The sequence below is a fragment of the Papio anubis genome, chromosome 18 (assembly GCF_008728515.1).
Source record: "Papio anubis isolate 15944 chromosome 18, Panubis1.0, whole genome shotgun sequence".
Taxonomy (NCBI): Eukaryota; Metazoa; Chordata; class Mammalia; order Primates; family Cercopithecidae; genus Papio; species Papio anubis.
The window spans coordinates 16,988,565-17,013,277 of NC_044993.1; the positions used below are offsets into that span (position 1 = coordinate 16,988,565).

The 24,713-nt window shown below is 41.8% G+C and overlaps 1 protein-coding gene and 1 long non-coding RNA gene across 6 annotated transcripts in view; one reads left to right on the plus strand and one right to left on the minus strand.

Moving 5' to 3' along the window:
• ZNF19 (zinc finger protein 19) overlaps window positions 1-24,713 on the minus strand; it is a 74,064-nt gene that overhangs the window by 22,005 nt on the left and 27,346 nt on the right. Inside the window, exon 1 of one of the 5 annotated variants that reach the window (XM_009196824.3) lies at window positions 10,517-10,536. The exons of 3 other annotated variants lie outside the window; for them this stretch is intronic. The gene's annotated coding sequence lies outside the window, so the exon portion shown is untranslated. Of the gene's footprint in view, window positions 1-1,426; window positions 1,783-10,516; window positions 10,537-24,713 lie in introns of those variants that run through there. One more of the 5 variants, XM_031658117.1, reaches the window with a different exon arrangement.
• LOC116271271 lies at window positions 19,564-23,224 on the plus strand. Its single transcript, XR_004179731.1, has 3 exons — window positions 19,564-19,651; window positions 20,967-21,041; window positions 22,990-23,224. It is a non-coding gene; the product is annotated as an uncharacterized LOC116271271 (long non-coding RNA).

Genomic DNA, 24,713 nt, shown 5'->3' on the forward strand with positions numbered 1-24,713 from the left:
GCTTGAATCTTTTTTGCATATTTATTTGCTTTAATAATGTAAATGTGGTCTCACACTGGGTAGAATTATCTTATTTGTTGCTCCTTGTACAAACTTCTCTGATCCCTGCCAGGCGAGGTATCAGAGCCCCAGCAATGGAAAGTGATTGGCTTACAGGTGATAAAAAAGAATTTACAGTATAGATTTGAAAAGGTAAGTTTTATTAGATAGAAGAGCACTGCAGAAGAGTGCAGTGGGGCACTTCAGCAAGACAGGACTGAGCGTGCTGGTGGATTTTCCTTAGGGGTATTTATGGACCTTAAAGCAGGAGCTTAAGGGTAATTTGGACCACATTAGGTGCTAGAGTTTCAACGTGCATGGATTTCGGAGATGTATAGAACTCCTGGTTACTTATAAATTTAGGGGGAAGAAGTCTGGTACCAGATGCCAGCTTTAGATAATAGGGAAGTCTAATTACTTCCTAATTCCTCAGACAAGGAGTTTTGCCTCCGGATGGTCTGCTTGATGGCCACCAGGTGATCTTTGCTCTCCTCCATCATTATTAGTGTCATCATTTTTGAACCAGTCCATATTCTGGCATCAAGAGGGAATAAAAATTAACAATCTTCAACCATTTGAAGAGCCTGACTCTATCCTGAATATTAAACAGCACTCTGAACAGCAGCTACATTTACATAGCACAATGGTGACATCTAGTGTCAGCAGGATAAATTTCAGCTAGCTCTGCAATTCACCTGAAATTTAAGCACAGGGTCTCAGTGCCTCGGGATCCTTACCTCAACTTCCTTCAGGGCCAAGAAAATGTTTCCTTCCAATTTGTAATTTGCCTTTGGATTTTCTTAACAATTGCTCTTTAATTTTGTACATTATTGGGTTTAAAATTAATGTACAATAGACCAGAGATGTTTAGAGTGTACAATGTGATGAGTTTTGGCCAGCAGAGAACAAAATAGAAAAAATTTAAAAACCCTGGTCCTCATAGAGCTTACACTCTTAATGGCCAAAATTATGTCACATGGCTGCTCCTAACAGCAGAAGAATCTGGAAGGGAAGTTTTTTTACTTTCTTGCTTCCATAGTAGTAAGAAGATGGAAAGGGGGGGTTTGCGTGAGCCCATCTACAATTCCTGCCACAGTGAGACTGAGAAGCACTCAAATTATGTAAGTGCTTATATACAACAGTTAAGGTTAAAACATGTTTCAGAAGTATTGACATGCGTGTTCTTTACATCAGCCCTATTTATTATTACTACTACTATTATTATTAACTTAGATTCCTTCTTATTTGATGACATGTAAATAGATTCTCTAGCAGAAGACTTTGATCCACAGAGGACCTCCAGTCAGTGATAGACATTATCTTGTCACCAATAACGTACCCCCTGTGGTTTTCTAGTGTTGCTTAGGCCTTTCATTAGTTTGCATACCTTGTTCGCTGTAAAGGTTCTCTGTCTTCTATAAGCTCATCTGGCTCATGACACCCTTCATCTGGCTCATGACACCCTTCATCTGGCTCATCAAGTTGTTCACAGCCTGTTTGTTTTCCATACTGCCCTTGATGGAAAGGAACAGACGTCTACTAGATAGGATGAGTGGATCCACTCATCTGGCTCAGAATATATCCGTTCTTACTGAATCAATATTATATCACAGTTTATAAAAACGTACTCCAAAATGTCTGGGACTTACCACCAGGCTACGCTTCTGAAGGGAAAAATCCATCAGAGCACTGGTTCTCAAACTTGCCTGCATATTGGGATCACCTAGGAAGTTTTTTTTTTTTTTTTTTTTTTTGAGACGGAGTCTTGCTCTGTCACCCAGGCTGGAGTGCAGTGGCCGGATCTCAGCTCACTGCAAGCTCCTCCTCTCGGGTTCACGCCATTCTCCTGCCTCAGCCTCCCGAGTAGCTGGGACTACAGGCACCCGCCACTTCGCCCGGCTAGTTTTTTGTATTTTTTAGTAGAGACGGGGTTTCACCGTGTTAACCAGGATGGTCTCGATCTCCCGACCTCGTGATCCGCCCGTCTCGGCCTCCCAAAGTGCTGGGATTACAGGCTTGAGCCACCGCGCCCGGCCGGAAGTTTTTTTAAAAAAAATATAGTGCCTGGGACCCACCCCACAAAACAGTGATTCTCAACTAGGTGATTTGCCCCACTACTAGAAATACATGGATATGTCTTTTGGTCAGTACAACTAGGTAAGTGTGCTACTGGCATCTAGTGGGTAGAGCCCAAGGGTGCAGTTCAACAACCCACAGTGCACAGGAGAGCTCCTATAGCAAAGAATTATCTGTTCCCAAATGTCTATAGTGCCAACGTGGAGAAACCCTGTCCAAAGATACAACTCTCCATATGCATTCGGCCTGGGCATGGGATTTTTGAAACCTCCCCAGGTGATTATACTATGCAGTAAAGCTTGAGAACCACTGCTAGAGACCTGTTCCTAGAGAACATTCAATTATGTGGCTAAATTCCTCTCAACCTCGTGCCATTGAGCTTGAACTGAAAATTTTCCATTTCTTCTTGTTTGATATGGGAGTTGTTTGTTTGGGAGGTGAGGGTGGTTGGAGGAAGGAAGAGCTAGTTGCTTTCATGAGAAAATCTAGGTTTCCCACAACGTGCTAGAATTGGCATCTCTGTAAATAGAAGTCTAGCTGTCATTATTCACCTTGTGAGTTGGCCTCCCTGGCATAGCTCAAGAGGATCATTAACCACAGTGAAACACACACATCCTGGGGCACAGGTCACTCGGAATTACATGTGAGAGAAGCAACTCCTTTGCAAATGGACACTCCCTAATGTTTCACAGAATGACAGCTTCTCCCACTGGGGACCTCCCAGGAAGGGCCACTGCGATTGTGAAACTCTAGGGCGAACCAGGCATATAGAACACAATGTGAATGAGGCTCCCAGGCTGCATGACCCTCAGAGTTAATTTTACATTCACCAGAATGCCTAGCCTTTTAAATCAGTCCCATATATATATATATATATAGAGAGAGAGAGAGAGAGACTCTATTGACCAGGCTGGAGAACCATTACCGCTCACTGCAGCCTTGACCTGCTGGGCTAAAGCAGTCCTCTGTCTCAGCCTTGCAAGTAGCTGGGATTACAGGTGCATGCCACCTTGCCTGGCTAATTTTTAAATTTTTTTGTAGAGCCAGGGTTTCACCATATTGCCCAGGCTAGTCCCAAACTCCTGGCCTTAAGTGATCCTCCCACCTCAGCCTCCCAAAGTGCTGGGATTACAGGCATGAGCCACCACGCCTGGCCCAGTCTAGGCTACATGAAATATTTAAATATCTTGGCTACCTGAAAATACTCCACTAGCTCTCCATAAGTACTTTGACATTTATTTATATTATCTCAGATAATGCTAGGAAAATATATGTTACTTTCTATATATGTGTATATATATACACTATATGTGTATACACATGTGTATTTATAGATAATATTTAAAATTTGTAATACAAATCGTGTCGTATTATACAAGCCAACCTACAACTTGCTTTTTTCACTTAACGCTTTATATTACCCACTTAGCATGTCCAGACATGTAGATATATGTTATTCCCATAACAGCTGCAGAATATTACATTGCATGGACTTGATTTTAAGGAATAGTTGCATATTAGATATGAGTGGAATGAACACGGGCATTTCCTGAGCCCCATAACATGACACTTAAAGGACAAAAAGGATGCAGATTCACAAGGACAAGAGAGTGAGAAAGGAGACAAATGCAGATGAGAGATGTTCACACAGTTTGGGTGATACCAGGAAGCAAGCTGATTCACCCAGTGGAAAGGCTCAGGGATCGGGCATCAGAGACTTCACAAGGCAGAGGCGAGCCATGTGACAGATGTATAAGGATCAACTGGACCCGCCGATCTCATTTCCACCTACAAAGGCCAGACACCTCTCCTCCCAAACCGTGCAATACAGGAGCTTTATTCTCTGGGGAAAAAACCAGCAGAGGGCCAGATGGAGACAGTGGATTTAAAACAAGGAGATGATTAAAAGTGTGCATGCTGAACAGACAAACATCACAAGGCCTTTCCACTGCCCCAGCCCCATTCTCCCACCTGGCTCTCAAAACGCTATCAAGCAGGCTTATACCCTCTGCAGAGGAGCCTTAGAGGCAGTGAATAACCCCAGATAAACCTACAAAACATCTGCAGTAAAGGTCTATCAGCAAAAAGAAAAAAAAAATGCCATAGTCTCACAATTTCTTCTTTACCACAGAGGACTGGGTGTGATTCTAGGATCCCAAACACAGCCATGCCTATAGGTAGCACAAACATAATAGAAATGACAAGGAAGAAGAGGATTTCTAGAAATAATGAAATCAAAAGTATCGGGGATATTTAGCACTAAAACTAGTGATCCAAGGGACACACTGATAGGAACTCATGCAGAAACATGGAGGATGTCAGACTGAGATGGGCAGGGATGAGGGCAGAGTAGGAGCAGCACCCAAGATGTCTACTTCTTAATTCCTATCAAGGAGACAAGGGGGAGTCGACAGAGCCATCATGGGACAGAGATCAATAGTGACCAGCCTGATTCAACAGACACCTGTACCTACTATGCACCAGATTCCGTGTTAGGGAGCACGTAGGGATATAGGAGTAGGATGCTATCCAGTGATCTAGCAATGCACCTGGGGAGATTGCCACTCACGGTGTTCCCTGCTTTCCTAGAGTCTGGAGACTCTCCTTTCTTACTTTCACAACTCTTTGGCCAGCCACAAATCCATTTGCCCACATGCTTCCTGGTTCCCTCACTTTCCTCCAGCCTGGCATAGAAGTGTCTTTCCCAGTGAACTCTCACTAAAGAATATCTGCAAGGATAGAAGGTCCCTTCTGGTTGTCACGACAAACTAACAAACCAGTATGGGAAACATTCACTGTGTGCAAGGGACTCACTTTGACATTCAAATTTCATTGTACAGGATAAAGAAAATGTGGTTCATCTATACCATGGAATACTACACAGCCATAAAAAGGAATGAGATCATGTCTTTTGCAGCAACATGGATAGAGCTTGAGGCCATTATCCTAAGCAGATTAACACAGGAACAGAAAACCAAATTATAATGTTCTCACTTATAAGCCATGGTCTGCAACCTTTTTTTGCTTTCATACCAATTAAAACAGTTTCATTAAAAATTTAGTTTAAGTAGTCATGGCCATCAAACACATGAAAAGATGCTCAATGTCATTAGTCATTAGGGAAATGCAAATCAAAACCAAAACAGAGGCTGGGCGTGGTGACTCACGCCCGTAATCCCAGCACTTTGGGAGGCCAAGGTGGGCGGCTTCCCTGAGGTCAGGAGTTCGAGACCAGTCTAGACAACATGATGAAACCCCATCTCTACTAAAAATAGAAGAAAAAAAATAGCTGGGCGTGGTGGTGGGCACCTGTAATCCCAGCTGCCCACAGGCTGAGGCAAGGGAATCGCTTGAACCGGGGAGTAGAGTTTACAGTGAGCCAAGATCGCACCACTGCACTCCAGCCTGGCAACAGAGCAAGTCTCTGTCTCAGAAAAAAAAAAAGAGACAAATACTATTTCACACCCACTAGGTCAGCCATAATTAAAATGGAAAATAACAAGAGTTGTGGAGAATGTGGGGAAATTGGAACCCTTGTGCATCACTGGTGGAAACGTAAAACAGTGCAATCGCTGTGGGAAAGTTTGGTGGTTCCTCAAAAAGTTAAGCATAAAATTACCAGCAATTCCACTGCTAAGTATATAGTAGTCCCCCCTTATCCTCAGGGGACAGGTTCTAAGACCCGCAGTGAATACGTGGAATCATGCATAGTACCAAATCGTGCATAGCACACCATGTTTTTTTCCTATACATACATACCTATGATAAGGTTTAATTATAAATTAGGCACAGTAAGAGATTAACAACAATGATAAAATAGAACAATAATAATATGCCAGCATCACTACTCTTGCATTTTGGGGCCATTAAATAAGGGTTACTTGCATACAAGCTCTGCAATGTGATGAAGTCGATCTGATATCTAAAACAGCTACCAAGTAACTTACAGATGGGTAGCATCGACAGTGTGGATACGCTGAACAAAGATGTGACTCATGTCCCAGGCAGGACAGAGTGGGACAGGGAGAGGTTGCATCACACCACTCAGAGTGACATGCAATTGAAAACCTAGAAATTGTTTACTTCTGAAATTTTCAGGCCATGGATGACCAAGAATAACTGAAATAGCAGAAAGGGGGAATACTGTGTACCCAAAAGAACTGAAAACAGGTATTCAAACAAACACCTTGTAGAGGCATGTTTGTTGCAGCAGCACCAGTCTCAATAGCGAAAAGATGGAAACAGCCCAAATGTCCATCAACTGATGAGCAAATACAATGTGGTGTATTCATACAATTGAATATTATTCAGTCATAAGAAGGAATGAAGTACTGAAACATACTAAGCAAAAGAAGCCAGACAGAAAGGGCCACATGCTGCATGATTTCACCTATACAAAACGTTCAGAACAAATAAATCTATAAAGACAGAAAACAAACAAGCAGTTGTGGGGTGCGGGGGGTGTGACAGAATGGAGAGTAACTGCTTCAGGGGTACAGAGTTTCCTTTTGAGGTGATGAAAATGTCTCAGAAATAAGAGATCATGGTTGTACAACACTGTGGATGTACTAAATGTCACTGAATTGTAATCTTTGAAATAGTTAATGGTTAATTTTATGTTATATGAATTTTATTCAATTTTAAAAATCCATAAAAGAAAATAAACCCAGATCCCCCATGTGTTTTTAGCTAATATTTAATATTTTCAAACATAAGTATAAATAGTTGCAAAGGATTTAATTTAAAATAAAACTGTTGCATCATTCTTTTAAATATAGCCACACAATCTTAATGCACTATTAATTTCAGACTTGATTGCCTATTTTAAAAAGTATATGAACAATCTTTTCTTTAACTGTCATTTTATATCACTCCTTTTCCTCCTTGAAATTATGTTTCCATTACACCACTCCACAAACTTTCAACCTTGTATAATTTTTTAGGTTTGAAAGTCTTCTCCCAATTATCTTATCATATATAAAATATCTATATAATTTAAATTAGAAACCTTTAAAAACTCTACTGACACCAGAGTCTTCAAATAGTGGAAACTTATTCTGGATTGGTTATTATTATTGGTATTAGATAAATAACATAAATAATCATTAAACACAAAAATAAAAAATTTGTTAAAATACAGATGTTTTAATGGGTTGGGTGGGGATTTTTTCTGTTTTTTTTACACATTTGTGGATAAATATTACGCTAGAATGAGAGTTCAGCATAAACTCTATTTTTAAATTTTGTTTCTAGAAATATAAGCAGTGTCTACACAAACAAGAAGATGGAAATGGAGAGTTTTGAGATGTCAGTGTCAGTCACTCAATCCTTTTGAGTTTTATGTCCCAAATCACACAGTTGTTAATCATTAAAAAAAATTATCTCTTTTTTTAAGACAGAGTCTCTCCTTCTGTCACCCAGGCTGGAGTGCCATGGTGCTCACTGTAACCTCGAACTCCTGGGCTCAAGCGATTCTCCCATCTCAGCCTCCCAAGTAGCTGGGACTATAGGCACACACCACCACACTTGGCTAATTTTTAAAAGTTTTTTTGTAGAAACGGGTCTCACCCAGGTTGGTCTCCAACTCCTAGCCTCAAGTGACTCTCCCACCTCCACCTACCAAAGCACTGGGATTACGGGCCTGAGCCACCACACCCCTCCTCAAAAATGTATCTTTAGTGATCTATCAGCTCATGGCTAGATTAGGTATTCTTTCAATGCATTAATTTGTTTTTTAGGCTTGTTTTTATTTATTCTTTAATTTTTATATTGACAAGCTCAAGTCTACACAAATATGGAAAAATAAAAAGAATCCCTATGTGCCGATCACTAGAGTCAACAATGTTATCATCAACCCATGGCCAATCTTGTTTCATCTCTACCTTTCCCATCTCCTCTCCACCACACGCCACTTCATCACTGCTGAACTGTTTTGAAGCAAATCCCAGGTTACATACCTTTACTTCATCTGTAAATACTTTATGTATATCTCTTAAAAATAAGGATGTTTTGAAAACATAACTATAAACCAGTACACCTAAGAAATGCAAGTCATTCAATATCCATCCAACGTGCAAATTTCCCCTAATTGGCTCACACATATTTTTGTTTTGGTTTGGTTTAGATTTTAGTGTTGGTTTTTCTTCTCTTTCTTTTCTTTTCTTTTCTTTTTTAGTGTTGGTTTTTTAACTCAAGACCCTAACAGGGCCCACAAATTGCATTTGGCTGATATTTCTCTTAAGTCTCTTTGCATCTCCTTGGCTTACTGTTTAACATGCTCTTCTGGCCCCTGAATTTCCTGAAAATTGATCTTTAGATCTCAAGGCTTGGTCAGATTCAGATTTTATACTTTGGCAAGAATCCTTCCCAGGTGGTGTGTGCAGTGGGTTCAGTGTTATTAGCTTTTCAGCTAATGGTTTCAGCAGCTATCAATGATATGACCTGGATCCATCATTATGAAATAGAGATCCTCCTTCAATTTTCATGAAAGTCAGTAAATGGAAACCTGCAAAAGAATTTGTTCCCTAGTTGTTAGAGTCACCACTTTCTTAATTTTTAGAAACTAGTATACTCAACTTCAGAAATTATCATTATTATATTATTAATTTTGAGAATTATTTTATTAATTAGACTTATTAATTATTAATTTTGAGACAGGTAATTATAGTTAATTATATCAGTTATTCTTTTTTTTTTTTTTGAGACAAGGTCTTGTGTATCACCCAGGCTGTAGTGCAGGGCAGTGGTGTAATCACAGCTTACTGTAGCCTTGAACTCCTGAGCTCAAGTGATTCTCCTGCCTCAGCCTCCCAAGTAGCCAGGACTACAGGCATGCACCAACACGCCCCATTAAATTGTTTTATTTTTATTTTTGTAGAGATGGGGGTCTTACTATGTTGTCCATGCTCGCCTTGAGCTCCTAGCCTCAAGCAATCTTCCCACCTCAGTCTCCCAAAGCACTAAGATTACAGTGCATCAGCCTGCTATTATTCTTTCACTTAAGATATATCTTGTTTAACCTGATAATCCTCAAAAAATCTTGGAAAATCAAAATATTTATATCAAACCACCATCACCAATTTAATATTTTTTCAATAAAAATATTTTTATCTCATCCCATATTTTAAATACATTCTTGTTAAAAAGCCTTGGAAACCTATTTCATTTCACCTATGAAAAATACCCAGCATATAACCTAATTGGACACTCTGATCCTCATTTTCAAACCAATAAAATAATCAGAGTTAATTTCTCTCTGAAATTTTTTTTTTTTTTTTTTTTTTTTTTTTTTTTTTTTTTTTGAGATGGAGTTTCACTCTAGTTGCCCAGGCTGGAGTGCAATGGCATGATCTCAGCTCGTCACAACCTCGCCTCCTCCTGCCTCAGCCTCCTGAGTAGCTGGGATTACAGGCATGCGCCACCACGCCCGGCTAATTTTGTAGCTTTAGTAGAAATGGGGTTTCTCCATGTTGGTCAGGCTGGTCACGAACTCCCGACCTCAGGTGATCCGCCCACCTTGGCCTCCCAAAGTGCTGGGATTACAGGCACGAGCCACTGCGCCCGGCACTGACTTTTAAAATTCAAATAAATGTGTGTCTTAGTCTGTTTGTGTTGCTCTAAAGGAATACCTGAGGCCAGGTAATTGACAAAGAAAAGAGGTTTGTTTGGCTCACAGTTCTGCAGGCTGGACAAGAAGCAGGATGCCAGCATCTGCATCTGGTGAGGGCTTCAGGCTGCTTCCAGTCATGGCAGAAAGCAAAAGAAAGCTCGCATGTGCAGAGATCACATGACAAGAAAGGAAGCAAGAGAAAAGAGAGGGAGATACGAGACTCTTTTTAACAACCAGCTCTTGCAGAAATCCAGAGGTTGAGAACTCACGTGTTTCTCTGAGGATGGCACTAAGCTATTCATGAGAGATCTGCCCTCGAGACCCAAACACCTCTTATTAGATCCCACCTCCAACACTGGGGATCAAATTTCAACATGAGATTTGGAGGGAAAACGAACTATAGCAAAGTGTTAATAGGCATTATTGAGGAATACTATTAAAATTACTGAGAAACAAATTATGGAACACATCTTGTAAGATACATTACTAAAAGAAGAGCTTACAGATGAGCTGACGTGCACCTCTAGTCCCAGCTACTTGGGGGGCTGAGGTGGGAGGATCACTGGAGCTCAGAAGGTCAAGGCTGCAGTAAGCTGAAATCACGCCACTGCACTCTAGCCTGAACAACAGAGTGAGACCTTGTCTCAAAAAAATAAAAATAAAAAATAAAAGTAGGAGGAATTTAAACTAAAAAAAATTCTAAGCCCCCTGTATTAGGCCATTCTTGTGTTGCTATAAAGGAATGCCTAAGACTGGGTAATTTATAAATAATAAGAGGTTTAATTGGCTCACAGTGCTGCAGGCTGTACAGGAAGCATGGTGCTGGCATCTGCTCATCTTCTGGTGAGGCCTCAAGAAGCTTATGATCATGGTGAAAGGTGAAGCAGGAGCAGGTATATCACATGGTGAGACTAGAAGCAAGAGAGAGAGGGGAGGTGCCACACTCTTAAACAACCAGATCTCATGAGAACTCACTCACTATGGAAAGGACAGCACCAAACCACTCATGAGGGATCAGCCCCTATGACCCGAACACCTCCCCCAGGCCCCATCCTTCAACATTAGGAATCACATTTTGACATGAGATTTGGAGGGGACAAACATCCAAACTATATCACTCCCTAACCACTGAACAGACCCTCTCTTGTCCAAGGGGACCCCAGAGAAATCTTAAAAACTGAGTTCCCTGCCATGATGGGACAAGAGGTCAGACATGCCCCATTATATCCCCTCCCTTTTGTAGTTTATTCACAACTGACCAGCATTAATATTAAGATCGAGATCATAAGACTGACTGATTAGTGCTGGGATTACAGGTGTGAGCCACTGCATCCAGCAAGAGCTACATTATTTTAATCTTTCCTGTATTAACTGAAAAATCATAAGATCTCCAAATTTGGAAAGGAGACTTTATTTCTTATAAAGGGTTACAGCCTGCATCCTAACAGGCTGGGGAATGTAGCCTTTGTCAAAGCCCAGAAGCAGGCATTTTGAGGGAGGGAGGGGTAAGGCAGGAATTTGAGCTGAGTGGGTTGGCCAATTACATATATTCGACAGGTTACTGGAGGAACTATGGATATTCATGAAGGTGATCCTAATGCATGCATACTGAACAAACATGCATGTAACTTATGACCCATGTTCACCTTGGGGTGGAGACTTAACATTTAAATTTATTACAGTTACATAAAAAGGTGAAGCTGGGACATAAAGGCCCTCAAGTGCACAACCTCTGTAAACCAGCCAGAACCAGTCCATGGTCTGTGATCTCTTAGCTGGAGAAAGTTACTAAAATCAGCCTCTTGTCCAATCAAAGCTGTAGTTATGGCTTGTGGAATAGGTGGACTCAGTAAGTTGGTGCCTGGTGGTAGATGAGCTGCAGATTATTTTAACATTGCTTATCTTGAGGCCAGTGCTTGTTTAACTGCCAGAGAAAAAGAAAAACCTTGTGTCAGTTAGAACATAGTTGGATTTTTTTTTTTTTTTAGATTTCTTTTTTTTTTTGAATTTATTTATTAATTATTATACTGTGTTGTAGGGTACATGTGCATAACGCAGGTTTGTTACATATGTATATTTCCTGTGCCTTGTTGGTGCTGCACCCATCAACCTGTCATTACATCAGGTATGCTAACTCCCAATGCAATCCCTCCTCTCCTCCTATGATAGAAGGCCCCCCCGTGTGTGGATGCCCTCCCAGTCCAAGTGATTCATTGTTCAGTTCCCACCATGAGTGAGAACATGCGTTTGGTTTTCTCTTGTTCCTTTGTGATAGTTTGCTAAGAATGATGGATTCCGCAGTCGTAACCATGTCCCTACAAAGGACAAAGCAAACCCATCCCTTTATGCATGCATAGTATTCCATGGTATATGTGCTACATTTTCTTAATCCAATCTGTCACTGATGGACATTTGGGTTGATTCCCAAGTCTTGCTATTGTGAATAGTGGCTGCACAAACATACGCAGCATGTGTCTCTTTAGAGCAGCATAATTTATCAAATTGTCCCTAATTTGCAGATGACATGATTTCTCTGTATATTTGAAACCCCATTGTCTCAGCCGCCCAAAATCTCCTGGGTTGATAAGCAACTCAGCAAAGTCTCATAGGATACAAAATTAATGTGCAAAAAATCACAAAGCATTCTTATACACCAGTAACAGACAAACAGAGAAAGCCAAACCAAGGAATGAATCATCTACAATTGCTTCAAAAAGTAGAAATCCAAATACCTAGGAATCCAACTTCATAAGGGATGTAAAGGACCTTCAAGGAGAACTACAAACCACTCAAGTTCACTGAAATAAAAGAGGATAAACAAATGGAAGAATATACCATGCTCATGGATAGGAAGAATCAATATCGAAAATGCCATACTGCCCAAGGTAATTTATAGGATTCAATGCCATCCCCATCAAGCTACCAATGAGTTTCTTCAGAATTGGAAAACTGCTTTAAAGTTCATATGTCCAAAAGAGCCCGTGATCTCCAAGACACCCTAAGTCAAAAGAACAAGCTGAGGCATCACGCTTACCTGACTTCAAACTATACTACAAGGCTGGGCGCAGCAACGCAACAGCAGTACTGGCACCAAAACAGAGATATAGACCAATGGAACAGAACAGAGTCCTCAGAAATAAATACCACACATCCACAGCCATCTGATCTCTTTACAAAACCTGAGAGAAACAAGAAATGGGGAAAGGATTCCTCATTTAATAAAATGGTGTTGGGGAAAATTACAGGCCATAAGTAGAAGTTGAAACTGATCCTTTCCTTACTCCTTATACTTGTAACATCTAAGATGGATTAGAGACTTAAATGTTAGACTCCATTACCATAAAATCCTGAGGAAAACCGTAGGTAGTAATTTTATCTGTGACATAGTCATGGGCAAAAGATCACTGAAAACACCTAAAAAGTAACGCAGCAAAGCCAAAATTGATAAATGGGATCTCATTAAACTAAAGAGGCTGCACACAAAAAGAAACCAAATAATGTATGCACAGGCAACCTGGCTAGAATGGGAGAGAAAATTTTGCAATCTACCTTATCCACAAAGGGCCAATATCCAGAACCCAAGGCAAAGAACTCCAACAAATTTACAAGAAAAAAAACAAACAACCCCATCAAAGTAAGGCAAAGATATGAATAGACATTTCTCAAAAGCAGCATTCATAAGCAGCCAACAAACACATGAAAAAATGCCTATCAATACCGGCCATCAGAGAAATGCAAATCAAAACTAATAATGAGATACTCCATCTCACACCAGTTAGAAATGGCACATCATTAAAGCCTGTGGTGAAACAACAGGTGCTGGAGGGGATGTGAGAAATAGGAACACTTTTTGTTAATTGTTGGTGGATAAACTAGTTCAACCATTATGGAAAAACAGTATGGCGTATTCCTCAAAGTGAAATCCTGATGTACCATATGTTATGACCTAGCGTATCCATTACTGGGTATACCCAAAGGATTACATAGTTGATTTTTTAAGTGTAGGAGTGCATAACTTAACCCTTGCCTGGCACAGCATTAGGTCCTGTTTATAATCTGGTATCTTATTGCCACAAAGAGTGAGTTTCTTAATCCTGAGTTCTAGTTTGATTGCACTGTGCTCTGAGAGACAGTCTGTTATAATTTCCGTTCTTTTACATTTGCTGAGGAGTGCTTTACTTCCAACTATGTGGTCAATTTTAGAATAAGTGTGATGTGGTGCTGAGAAGAATGTATATTCTGTTGATTTGGGGTGGAGAGTTCTATTAGGTCCACTTGGTGCAGAGCTGAGTTCAATTCCTGGATATCCTTGTTAACTTTCTGTCTCATTGATCTGTCTAATGTTGACAGTGGGATGTTAGAGTCTCCCATTATTACTGTACAGGAGTCTAAGTCTCTTTGTAGGTCTCTAAGGACTTGCTTTATGAATCTGGGTGCTCCTGTGTTAGGTGCATATATATTTAGGATAATTAGCTCTTCTTGTTGAATTGATCCCTTTACCATTATGTAATGGCCTTCTTTGTCTCTTTTGACCTTTGTTGGTTTAAAGTCTGTTTTATCAGAGACTAGGATTGCAACCCCTGCTTTTTTTTGTTTTCCATTTGCTTGGTAGATCTTCCCCTATCCCTTTATTTTGAGCCTATGTGTGTCTCTGCACGTGAGATGGGTCTCCTGAATACAGCACACTGATGGGTCCTGACTCTATCCAATTTGCCAGTCTGAGTCTTTTAATTGGAGCATTTAGCCCATTTATATTTAAGTTTAATATTGTTATGTGTGAATTTGATCCTGTCATTATGATGTTAGCTGGTTACTTTGCTCATTAGTTTCTTCCTAGCATTGATGGTCTTTACAATTTGGCATGTTTTTGCAGTGGCTGGTACCAGTTGTTCCTTTCCATGTTTACTGCTTCCTTCAGGAGCTCTTGTAAGGCAGGCCTGGTGGTGACAAAAATCTCTCAGCATTTTCTTGTCTGTAAAGGATTTTATTTCTCCTTCACTTATGAGGCTTAGTTTGGCTGGATATGAAATTCTGTGTTGAAAATTCTTTTCTTTAAGAATGTTGAATATTGGCCCCCACTCTCTTCTGGCTTGTAGAGTTTCTGCTGAGAGATCCACTGTTAGTCTGATGGGCTTCCCTTTGTGGGTAACCCAACCTTTTTCTCTGGCTACCCTTAATATTTTTTCCTTCATTTCAACTTTGGTGAATCTGACAATTATGTGTCTTGCAGTTGCTCTTCTCAAGGAGTATCTTTGTGGTGTTCTCTGTATTTCCTGAATTTGAATGTTGGGCTGCCTTGCTAGGTTGGGGAAGTTCTCCTGAATAATATCCTGAAGAGTATTTTCCAACTTGGTTCCATTCTCCCCGTCACTTTCAGGTACACCAATCAAACACAGATTTGGTCTTTTCACAGAGTCCCATATTTCTTGGAAGCTTTGTTTGTTTCTTTTTACTATTTTTTCTCTAAACTTTTCTTCTCACTTCATTTCATTCAGTTGATCTTCAGTCGCTGATACTCTTTCTTCCACTTGATCGAATCAGCTACTGAAGCTTGTACATGAGTCACGTAGTTCTCATGCCATGGTTTTCAGCTGCATCAGGTCATTTAAGGCCTTCTCTATGCTGTTTATTCTAGTTAGCCATTCGTCTAATCTTTTTTCAAGGTTTTTAGCTTCTTTGCGGTGGGTCCAAACATCCTCCTTTAGCTCGGAGAAGTTTGTTATTACTGATTGTCTGAAGCCTTCTCTCAACTCGTCAAAGTCATTTTCCATCCAGCTTTGTTCTGTTGCTGGCAAGAAGCTGCGTTCCTTTGGAGGAGAAAAGGCGCTCTGATTTTTAGAATTTTCAGCTTTTCTGCTCTGGTTTCTTCCCATCTTTGTGGTTTTATCTACCTTTGGTCTTTGATCATGGTGACATACAGATGGGGTTTTGGTGTGGATGTCCTTTCTGTTTGTTAGTTTCCCTTCTAACAGTCAGGACCCTCAGCTGCAGGTATGTTGGAGTTTGCTGGAGGTCCATTCCAGACCCTGTTTGCCTGGGTATCACCAGTGGAGGGAGGCTGCAGAACAGCAAATATTGCAGAACAGCAAATGTTGCTACCTGATCCTTCCTCTGGAAGCTTCGTCTCAGAGAGGCATCCAGCTGTATGAGGTTTTAGTCGGCCCCTACTGGGAGGTGTCTCCCAGTTAGGCTACTCAGGGGTCAGGGACCCACTTGAGGAGGCAGTCGTCCATTTCAGATATCAAACTCCATGCTGGGAGAACCACTACTCTCTTCAAAGCTGTCAGACAAGGACATTTAAGTCTGCAGAAGTTTCTGCTGCCTTTTGTTCAGCTATGCCCTGCCCCTAGAGGTGGAGTCTACAGAGGCAGGCAGGCCTCCTTGAGCTGCAGTGAGCTCCCCCAGGTCGAGCTTCCCAGCCACTTTGTTTACCTACTCAAGCCTCAGCAATGGTGGACACCCCTCCCCCAGCCTCACTGCCGCCTTGCTGTTTGATCTCAGACTGCCGTGCTAGCAGTGAACAAGGCTCCGTGGGCATGGGACCCTCTGAGCCAGGCATGGGATATAATCTCCTGGTATGCCATTTGCTAAGATTGTTGGAAAAGTGCAGTATTAGGGTGGGAGTGTCCTGATTTTCCAGGTACCATCTGTCATGGCTTCCCTTGGGTAGGAAAGGGAATTCCCCAACCCCTTGCACTTCTGGGGTGAAGAGATGCCCTGCCCTGCTTCGGCTTACACCCTGTGGGCTGCACCCACGGTCTGACTAGCCCCAGTGAGATGAACCCAGTACCTAAGTTGGAAATGCAGATATCACCTATCTTCTGCATTGCTCAAGCTGGGAGCTGTAGACTGGAACTGTTCCTCTTCGGCCATCTTGGAACCTCTCTCAGAAGAGGTGAAATAACTTCTATTCCACTATTCCTACTCCACAATATTCAATTCAGAATATCCACTTGCAGGCCAATTCCTCCCAATAGGAAAATGTACAAGACAATGGAAGGTAAATGGTAGGCAAGTTTTCCCCCCTTCCCCTTTGATTATTAAAGGAGCCTTTTCAGAAGTCCATATTTGAAAGTGTCCCTTTGTTTGGTGCCCCAGAGTTGTTGCCTCCCAGGGGCAATTCAGGGCAGGGTAAGGGTATGCACTCCTTTTGCAAAGCAAGAGAACAGATTACAGGAGGCACTTGGGAAAGGAGCATCTGCACAAGCAACCAGGGCCATTCCCAGAAGACCACACATGAAGCTGAGGATCTAAAACTGGAGTCCCTTAGAACTGTCCACTCTGCTCTTCCCACTTTGAAGACCACTGACTGCTGACCCCTTGCTTTGAGAATATTTCCTCAAAAGACTGGGAAAAGGCAGATAACAGCAGTCTCAACCGTTACTGACTTGCTTTGAAACTTGGAGAACACTCCTTAATGTCTTACTGTGCTAATCTGAAATTGGAATCAATATCTAATTTCCTGTTTTTTTCTCAAGGTATTTCGAGAATTAAGCATTGTCAACACAAAGAGTCAAAACTCTGTAAAATATTTGAAGAGATTTATTCTGAGCCAAATATGAGTGACCGCGGCCCATGACACAGCCCTCAGGAGGTCCTGAGAACATGTGCCCAAGGTGATCGGGGTGCAGCTTGGTTTTATATATTTTAGGGAGGCATGAGACATCAATCAAATACATTTAAGAAATACATTGGTTTGGTTCAGAAAGGCAGGACAACTCAAAGCGGGTTGAGAGGTGGGAAGCTTCCAGGCTAAAGGTATATTTAAACATTTTCTGATCGACAATTGGTTGAGTTTGTCTAAAGACCTGGGATCAATAGAAAGAAAATGTTCAGGTTAAGATAAAAGATTGTGGAGACCAAGGTTCTTTTGAAGTCTTATAGTGGCTGCCCTTAGAGACAATAGATGACAAATTGTTTCCTATTCAGACCTTTAAAAGGTGCTAGACTCTTACTTAATCTCTTCAAGATTGGGAGGATCTGGAAGAAAAAGATCTAACTATGTTAATAGAGATTCTTTAGATGCACATTTTCCCCCACAAAGGACAGCTTTGCAGGACCATTTCAAAACATGGCAAAGAAACGAGTTTTGGGGTAAAATATTTTGACTTTCTTCTTTGTCACATAATGTTATGCCACAATCAGATTGGAAAGTAAGTCATGATATATAAAGTTAAATAAAACCCATCTGATGAGAATTTATGGTTTGTAGAGCATGATTCTCAGAACTCTTAGATAGGAATTTGGGCAAGATTTAAAAATCATAGTTTAGTCCTCAGCATGAAGAAGAGTTAGCAGTACTACTTAGGTTTTGAATAGCACTTTTGCCTTTCTGAATGACTTTGCTGCCTGGATCTTCTGTTTCCCTCTCAAATGTCCCTCAAAGGCAAGTCTCACCTTTGTGCAACAGGTATGGGTCATGGAGACCCATGGTGAGACTTGCCAAAGATCACACAGCAAATAGGTGACCTGGCTGGGAATAGAACCTGCATTTACCTGCTTTCTCCAAATGCATCAGCACAGGAAAATACGGAGAAAACAATAAAAGCAAAACCTGAAGAAATCACTGATTAAATTAAACACCAACAAATAAATAAAAAGTATAAAGTAGATTCAGTATGTAGATTATATGTAATATATAGTACTGTTTATATCTAAGTTTACACTTGATGTTAGCCAAAAGGCCAAGAAGCAATTGTATATCTAAATTTATAGCACATAAACTTTTTTTTTTTTTAAAACACTCTGTCGCCCAGGTTGGAGTGCAGTGGCACGATCTCGGCTCACTGTAACCTCACTCTTACGGGTTCAAGCAATCCTCGTGCCTCAGCCTCCTGAGTAGCTGGGACTACAGTTACACACCACCACACCCAGATAATTTTTTCTATTTTAGTAGAGATGGTTGCCCAGGCTGGTCTTGAACTCCTGAGCTCCGACAATCTGCCTGCCTCGGCCTCCCAAAGTGCTAGGATTACAGGCGTGAGCCACTGCGCCTGGGCGAAGACTTTTTTAAATAATGTTCATAAAGAGAGGCCAATTCATATTCTTAGTTTATTCCAGGAAACTATGATTCAGATATCTGAAGGGGGAAAAAAAACCCAAAACCTGAAGTTCCCAAAGGCAGTCTCCATTCTAAACGGCACCTCCTTCTTCACAGTACAGTGACCTGTGACATGCTTTGTACTTCTGAATCCACCCTGTAAAATGATCCTCTCCTGAAAGGAGTGCCCCACCAAACAAGGAAGTTCCAGACATAATCACATTTCAGGAGTTTTTTTTTTTTTTTTTTTGAGACGGAGTCTCGCTCTGTCACCCAGGCTGGAGTGCAGTGGCCGGATCTCAGCTCACTGCAAGCTCCGCCTCCCAGGTTCATGCCATTCTCTGGCCTCAGCCTCCCAAGTAGCTGGGACTACAGGCGCCTGCCACCTCGCCCGGCTAGTTTTTTGTATTTCTTAGTAGAGACAGGGTTTCACCATGTTAGCCAGGATGGTCTCGATCTCCTGACCTCGTGATCCACCCGTCTCAGCCTCCCAAAGTGCTGGGATTACAGGTGTGAGCCACCGCGCCTGGCCTTCAGGAGATATTTGTGTATGGTTTTTTTTCGTTGTTGTTTGTTGTTTTTGCTTTGCTTGGAACAAAATTTTAAATTTAATTTCTGTAATACAAAAGCTTTACAAAAGAGGTAAGATTTCCTCCTACCTCTTTTCTCCTGCCACCCAGTTCCTTTTCCCAGAGGTAATCAATGAGAAATAATTTAGAACGTAAGATATGTTATAATTCTATACATACCATGGCAACAGGAAATAAGCCATTCAGGGCTTATCCAGAATCCAGAAAGTGTTTGGATATTGGAAAAACAAAAACAAAAAACCTTTGTTCTGTAAGACAGTATAGAAAGTTAGGAGAAAGGTCTATTCCAGGATCAAGGTAAAATCTGACATGTCACATAAGCATAAAAGAGAATGGGGGATATGGGGCACAAAGGAATGAAATAATGAGTCTTCTCGGGAGCTATGTGTGAGCCCAAGACAGGAATGGGAGTTTCCAGAAGTTCACAGAGGAGTTAAGACCAGAATAAATCCAGGTAGCCAAGACCACACAGGACCAGGCATGGAGACAGACCCCAGGGCTACCCCTCTTTTCCAAGCTGATCTGCAGACTGAGAATTTAGACCAGTTACAAATTATCTAAACTGCCCCAGGAGTTGAGAACCTTTAAATTTTAGAGCTGTGAGGAAACAAATATTATCTAATACATCTATTCTCAAGCATTTTGGTCTCAGGGCCTCTTAATACTTGGAAAGATACTGAGAATCCTATAGTGTTTTTGTTTATATGGGCTCCTCTCTATAGATACTTACCACATTGGAAATCAAAACTGACAATTTTTAAATATTTATTAATTTATTGAAAAATGACAATTATGAACATATTACATGTTGACATAAATGCTTTTATTAAAAATAACTATATTTTATCTTTTAAAAATTAAGCAGAATGATTAGCATTATTTTACATTTTTGAAAATCTAATGTCTGCCTTAATAGAAGACAGCGGGATTCTCCTTTCTGCTTCTGCGTTCAAGGTGATTTGATATCACATGACACATAGCGTCGGGAAAACCACCATACACACACACGAGAATGAAGATGGCAAACAATGTCCTGGCATGATTATGAAAATGATTTTGCACCTACAGACCTCCTGAAAGGGTTTCTGGAGGTTTCTGAAAAGGTTTCTGGACCACACTTTGAAAACTATGGATCTGATAATAATTTAGGATTGCATTTTCCTGTAATGCCACGTCTTAGCAATGTGACCTTGGGTGAGCTACTTAACTTCTCTAAGCCTCAGCTTCCTCCACTGTAAAGCAGCGCTAAGAATAGAAGTCTACGTTTATGGCTGTATGCGTTCCTATAATCTGGGTATCTTCATGGTCATTAAATATATAAATGGGGTAATACTTATAAATGTTTAATACAGTACTTGGCCCCTAGTAATCACTCAAGTAACAACTCTTCCTACTGTTATTGTTAATATTTGTTATTACTACATACCAAGCATTGTGCCAGGCACCGCGTGGGTCATATCACAGGGTGTAAGAGGGCTCGAGTTGCTTAACAGTAGGGGACACAGGACAAATACCTAACTATAGAACAGAACAGATTTTGTCCGAATGATACAAACCAGGAAGAGGTCACATTCATTCACTCATTCAACAAATATTAATCAATTTTCTCCAGTGTGCCAGGAACAACCCAGAGGAACAGGCCAAGGTTTCAGAGCCTCAGGAATGAGAAACAGCAGGAGGTGAGCGGGTAAGTGAGGGATGGGCTGGGCGTGGCCAGATCAGATAAGGCTTTGTAGGCCCATGTAATTGAGGATATAAGGAAATGTTTTATGAGAAGGCTGCATCTGAGTTACAACTTCAGAAGAGGCGGGATTCGGGATAAAGTTGATGCACACTTTCTTTTATGCGCTTTCAACGAATATTTGAGATTTCCGCCAAGTCTGCTGCACAAAGGATCCCTACTACCAAAGAAGATATTTTTGCATTTAAGGGTTTTTATCACATAAGAAATACATGTGCACTTTTAAAAATTAGAAAATACAGGAGTGACCAGCCTGAGCAAACATAGCAAGACTACTACATCTCTCCAAAAAAAAAAACCAAAAACCAAAAAAAAGGGGGGGGGCCAGGTGTTTCTTCTAGAATCTTCTTTCCAGTGGTGGTGCACACCTGTAGGCTCAGCTACTTGGGAGGCTGAGGCAAGAAAATCACATGAGCCCAGAAGTTCAAGGTTGCAGTGAGCTATGACAACACCACTGCACTACAGCCTGGGCAACAGAGCAAGACCCTACCCCCTTGCCCCCCAAAAAATGCAAGTGAGCAAAAATAAGAAAATAAAAACATTCTTCTGGCATGGGTTGTGCGTGAGACCCCAGGACTATCCACCTACAGGATTCAGCCCTAAGCCTGGGGTACCAGTGGTTTGTCTGCAAGGAGCTAGAAGTAGCTGGAAAAGCCGGCCTCCCTGCCAGGGTAGGCCTCCTCCTCGCCCCCTAACCAAATTGTGCTCACGTTCCTTGAGTCCTCACTGCCCGATTGAGCATTAGAGAAGTTGGAAGGAAAACGCCTCGTGCCAAGAGAAAGCGCAGCCCAGGATTCAGAAGCCCCCTCCCGGCGCCGCAGTGGGGCTCTGCCAGCTCTCCAGGGAGGCGCTGGGTGGAGGATGTGGCCAGAAAGGCAGATGTCCTCTAAGGGTGAAAATAAAGTTCCTGGGCGAGGAAATGTGAGAAAAGGACAAAGAGGAATAAAGAAGAGGGTGCATCAGCGTGTGAAACGCAACAAGGCGCACAGCGCATGTGCACTGTGTAGAGCACAGGGGCTGCGGGGAGGTGTTGGGAGAGATCACGCCCTGGTAAGGTGTCAGGGAGGCTGCGGAGATCGCGTGGGAGCCCCTGAGGTGAAGCCGGGAAAGCGACCCCACGACGACCCCCTGATGGCTGCGGGAGGACTGAGAAGCCTCCTTCCCCAACATCTTAAAGAAAAAAATTAATCCAAGAGGTACTGGTTTTAGGTGCTGCCTCTTTTACCTTTTGCTTAGATTTTGGAAGAGTTTAAAATTTTCCTCTTTGCCTTTAGATTCTCTCCCCTTGTATCCGACATTAATTAAGCACCTACTGTGTACTAGATGCTGGTACTAGGAGCACAAAAGGGAAGACCCCTATTAAACGCATGTGCATCATTACAGAGGTTTGCACAATTTACTTTGGGGGGCAGGAAGAAAGAACTGGCACGGGGAGAAGGGAAGGTTACGCAGGAAAGGCATGTCTGAACAGGGTTTAGAAGGCTGAATTTTTGGCAGGTGGCATAAGAGTCAGGTGGGGAAGAGAACATTCTAGAAGAAACAGCAGGTCTTAGAGAGGCATGGAGTATGAAAAGACACGCTTCTGTGACTAACATAACAAAATAATTTGGACAAAGTTATTTATCCTTCCTAACTGTAAGTTCCTCTTGAATAAAAAGAAATAGTGACAGCAATATAGCAACGTGTCCAATCAGTGGATTATAAAACACACTTCAAAGGCAAAATAATATCCTCACACCCAAAAGGTAAATGCTATAATAACTCGGGTGAACTGTGTCCTTGGAAAAGGAGCTTAGAACAGTTTATCCCAATGTTGATTCTAGTTTTTGGCTTCATGGAGTCTCATTCATTCTTACTTCTGACCTCTACCCCTGACTATAATTATTTTTTCAAGGAACTAGACCAACAGGACCCAAGGGAGAGTATCAAAGGCACAACAAAGGAAAATGAGGACAACCCAATACCCGGAAAAAAACCAAGTAATTCATGGACTTACAATAGGCCACAAACTAGATGACTGTCAGGAAGAGAAGAGCAAACTTTATGATCTTAAAATGATTTCTTGTTCATTTGCATCCTCGCATCAATCTAGACGTTAAGAGATACGTGATTTTTAAATAAATGGGTACATCTGCATAATAGTATTTTGGCATTAAATTATTTGATATGACGTTCAACATGTTTCTGCAAAAACCATTCCACCATACTGCTAGAATCTAGCAGCTAGATTGACCCAACACTTCATTATGTCATTCCCTTGCTCAAAGGTTGAAAGCAACCAGATGCGGTGGCTTACACCTATAATCCCAACACTTTAGGAGGCCAAGACGTGAGGATCACTTGAGCCCAGGAGTTCAAAACCAGCCTGGGCAACAGAGTGAGACCTTGTCTCTACAAAAAAATAAAAACACATAGTCCCAGCTATTTGGGAGGTTGAGGTGGGAGGATCACTTGAGCTCGGGCGGTCAAGGTGATAGTGAACTGTGATTGCACCACTGCACTCCAGCCTGTATAACAGAATGAGACTGTCTTAAAAATGAAAAATAAAGGCCAGGCGCGGTGGCCCACATGAACCAAGAGCTTTGGAGATTGAAGTGCTTTCACATCTTTATGTGATGCATATGCCCTGCAGCTATTAACCTTTCTGCAGTTTCATGTTTTGTTTTGTTTTCTTTTCCGGCCAGGTGCAGTGGCTCACGCCTGTAGTCCCAGCACTTTGAGAGGCCAAGGTGGGCAGATCACTTGAGGTCAGGAGTTTGAGACGAGCCTGGGCATCATGGCAAAACCTTGTTTCTATTAAAAATACAAAAATTTTCACGCCTGTAATCCCAGCACTTTGGGAGGCCGAGGCGGGCGGATCACAAGCTCACGAGATCGAGACCACGGTGAAACCCCGTCTCTACTAAAAATACAAAAAATTAGCCGGGCGCGGTTGTGGGCGCCTGTAGTCCCAGCTACTCGGGAGGCTGAGGCAGGAGAATGGCGTGAACCCGGGAGGCGGAGCTTGCAGTGAGCCGAGATTGGGCCACTGCACTCCAGCCTAGGCAACAGAGCGAGACTCCGTCTCAAAAAAAAAAAAAAAAATACAAAAATTAGGCCGGGCACGGTGGCTCATGCCTGTAATCCCAGCACTTTGGGAGGCCAAAGTGGGTGGATCACCTGAGGTCAGGAGTTCAAGACCAGCCTGACCAATATGGTGAAACCCAGTCTCTACTAAAAATAGAAAAATTAGCCAGGCATAGGGACAGGCGCCTGTAGTCCCAGCTACTCAGGAGGCTGAGACAGGAGAATCTCTTGAACCCGGGAAGCGGAGGTTGCAGTGAGCGAAGATCACGCCACTGCACTCCAACCTGGATGACAGAGCAAGACTCCATCTCAAAAAAAAAAAAAAAGAAAAACAGCTGGGCATGGTGGTACATGCCTGTAATCCCAGTTACTCGAGAGGCTGAGGCACGAGAATTGCTTGAACCCAGGAGGCAGAGAGAGGTTGCAGTGACCTGAGATCATGCCGTTGCACTCCAGCCTGGGTGACAGAGTGAGACTCTGTCTCAAAAAGAAAAAAAAAAAAAAAGTTTCCTTTTTTAAGGTTGAACAAAGGCTCATTCATTCCTTCCTTTC